The 2,805-nt window shown below is 47.3% G+C and overlaps 1 pseudogene; it reads left to right on the top strand.

The window, feature by feature from the left end:
* The first annotated feature begins 524 nt into the window (after positions 1-524).
* Positions 525-2,805, top strand: LOC129533567 (uncharacterized; annotated as a pseudogene).

A 2,805-nucleotide genomic window follows, 5' to 3' on the forward strand; every position in this document is an offset into this window, starting at 1 on the left:
TAGCTACTCAGGGAATACTAGCCCTTTCCTTGGACTCAAAAAAGTATTTTATCCATTAAAATCTAACCAGGGTGTAGTAACCATAAAAATCCAGCCACTCTGGTAGGAAGACGGATATCCTCAAAGATTTATGTCTGGCCGTCTCAAAGAAAATGTGTAAGATGGAGTTTTCTCAGAGACTTCCTGGCTGCACTCCACCCCACACATAATTTCTGTTTGTATAAACCTCAGATCAAAATTCAGGAAGGGTTAAGGGAAACCTTTCTGAACCACAGGTTATGTCTGCTCACCATCCTCAGTTGACCGTTTGGAATGAATTAACCAGTCCCTAACCAGCCTATGACTGGTTCTTGGATGGAATTAACCAACCTCTTCAGTCCAAATGGTTGAACCATTTAGGGTCTCAGATTCCATCCAGATGTGGGGTGAGGGTTTAGGTCACAAACTATATTCAGAGTCATTTGCATATCTTTATTATTGTGGTGAGAGAGAATGAAAACACACCACTTTATTAGTTTCAGGATATGGTGAAGACCATTGGAAACACCAGCATTCGGGAAGGGGTGGAGAAGGAGGTGTGACTATTTTGAATGAACCTGAAAGAAAATACTTCCCGAACCTTCTTTCAGAAGGCGATTTCAGTTCCAATTTTTCATAAGTTTGGAAAAAGTTAAGCAAACTAGAACTATAGACACTTGTTTATAGAAGGTTTTTCTCTTTAATTACTGTTTTTGTTTCATGAAAGAAAAGTCTCATAAAATAAAAGCTCGTTTTGGGTTCAGCGAGGCAGCGAGACTCCTGAGAACGCCACAAAAGGGCTGACTTGACCTTGGCCAGCCAAGGAGTCCTGACGACTTGAACGTCTATGTATTTCCACAGCAAGGTATGTGCCTTTCCCACCCTCCACCCTAAAGGTCTCTCCATACATTCGAGACAGTTTTAAAAATCTGAACTGTGGGACCGTCTGGTCGCTGGCAAGCATTCCAGACAAGTGGTTTTCTCAGAAGCCAAGTTCTGGTTTGACTCTTTGATTGGAAAAGTATCTATTTCACTAAGGGTGATAGGCCCCTGGATGCATTCTCACCAAGAAACCCATAAACCAATACTTGAAATGCCAGCAGCGAGTTGTAGGGAATTCTTTTGGTTTGCCTTCAAGGACACGAAACATCGCAAAGGTCTTCTCTTTGGCAGAGAGGGGCCTGGCGTGGAGAGCTGGCCCAGGGAGTATGTGGAAAGAGTCAGATGTGGGAGTCGACAGACCTGGGTTCGAATCCTGACTCTCCTGCCAGCAAGCTGGTTCTGACCTTAGGCGGGTCTCTTCGGTTCTCTTGAGTCCGACTTTCCTCATCTGTAGAATGCGGACATTGACTTCAGTCTCAGGGAGGTGGTGGGGGCTCAGTGCGATGATACTCCCATGATTCCTTCCACCATGACTGGTGCACAGCAAGGGCTGGATAAACATCAGTCTTACGTCCACCGTGGTAGAGCACTGGAGATGCACGACCTCTTTGAGGTCACTGAATCCCTTCCTCTGAGGTCACTGAATCCCTTCCTTTAAGGTCACTGAATCCCTTCTGAGCCCCCTGTCTAGGGCTGCTTGCTTTTGGTTAATCCAATTAACAGATAATTACAGGGCATGCGCCCTGTTGCCCACACAGCCCCAGACAGGAGGGATTCTGAAGATGTGGAAGGCTTTTCCCTCACATGGGAGCTGGTGCCCTCACAGGGCAGACTGAAAAATGCATAGAAAATGTTTGCCAATGATTCAAGGCATTGTAATGAGATAACCAAATAGAGGGTAAGACTCAAGCCAGATGCCTTCAAGACCAGGCAGGTATAGTGTCCAGTAGCCAGCAAGAGCACCCAGGCCCCATCTAAAGGAAGCTAGGCTGCCCAGCCTCAGGCAAGTGTTGGCATGCAGGAACATAGGTCATTGTGGCCAGGTCGCTCATTCTTCAAGAAAAGCCAGAAATCTAGATTGCATGGGAAAGCTCCTAATCTTTAAGACAACTTATTTTAAAAAATTAAACATCTGTCTGCAGTCCAGATGGATAAAGAGACATCCCTGTGGTTGGAGGACTACACCAAGGAGGTGGGGCTCATGCCAGGCCTTGAATGGTGAGTAGAATTTAGATACGCCATTTGTGCATTTACTGTGTGTGCACTTCGCAGGAGGCAGTGTGTGGTTCGGTGGCTATGGGCTTTGTGTCTGATTTCTCGTCCGACAAAGAGAAAAAAAATGGCATCTATTCAGAAGGCATTTGTAAGGATTGGGTGAGATCAAACTTGTTAGATCCAACACAATCAAGATTTTGGTGACATTAGCTGTTACTGTCCTAACACCTGGTTGTTGTGATTGCTGTTGGCATGGAGAGCAGGGATCGATGGCATGCAGCTCTGTCACTCTCCACCCCGGCCCATCCCATTCAGAGATCCCATGCTTGCTCCACCTTGACATAATGGCCTGTGAAATAGACAGTAATGTTGTTCCTGTTCTACAGATGAGGAAACTGAGCCAGCAGAGAGACAGGAAGGAGCCCACGCAGGGTTACACAGGCAGTTAGCAGAAACAATATGGGAACCCAGGTCTGCTCGGCTGCACAGCTCACCGTCCAACCTCTCCCCCAATCCCCATGGGCCTTGCACCTCGGATGGCCGAGGGGATCCTGGATTCCAGCAGTCCCACGCCCCTTGTGGGTTTGAAGTTCCTTGTGGGTTTATCTCGCGTAGGCCCATGGCACACTGTCCCTGCCCTGCCCTGCCCCACCCCACCCCACCTTCCAATTCCTTCACAGGCTCCTTTGA

Source organism: Gorilla gorilla, chromosome 4, assembly GCF_029281585.2.
Source record: "Gorilla gorilla gorilla isolate KB3781 chromosome 4, NHGRI_mGorGor1-v2.1_pri, whole genome shotgun sequence".
NCBI lineage: Eukaryota > Metazoa > Chordata > Mammalia > Primates > Hominidae > Gorilla > Gorilla gorilla.